Below are 335 nucleotides of genomic sequence, written 5' to 3' on the forward strand. Positions count from 1 at the left end.
GCCGGATTTTATGTGTTCTCATGTCTGGTTTTGCCCATAACCAGGGTACCTGATCTTCGTGCCGTTGCACTTTGCAGGTCTACCTCTTCCCACGCTGACAGCATCTGGTTAAAGCCAGCTCTCTGTCAGTGGGTCCACATTTTGCAGGGGTGCTCGTGGTGCTTTACCCTCTGGCCATCGCTTTGCCGGGGAGGGAGCGAAAGAGCATCCAGGCGCTTTGTGTGCAGAGACAGAGTTACCCCCGCCAGCAGGATGGGGGACCGTGCCAGGACTTGTGCTAGACAAACTGGGGAGAGCAGGCTAGGATACAGGTACCTGGTGGGAAACCAGCAGCG

The 335-nt window shown here is 56.7% G+C and overlaps 1 protein-coding gene across 1 annotated transcript in view; it reads left to right on the top strand.

The window, feature by feature from the left end:
- The window catches only part of RAPGEF6 (Rap guanine nucleotide exchange factor (GEF) 6), a gene marked incomplete at its 5' end in the record, with an annotated part of 43873 nt that overhangs the window by 26813 nt on the left and 16725 nt on the right, over positions 1–335 (top strand). The window lies entirely within an intron of this gene.

This window comes from Buceros rhinoceros, unplaced genomic scaffold (genome assembly GCF_000710305.1).
Source record: "Buceros rhinoceros silvestris isolate BGI_N320 unplaced genomic scaffold, ASM71030v1 scaffold7176, whole genome shotgun sequence".
In the NCBI taxonomy this organism is placed as follows: Eukaryota; Metazoa; Chordata; class Aves; order Bucerotiformes; family Bucerotidae; genus Buceros; species Buceros rhinoceros.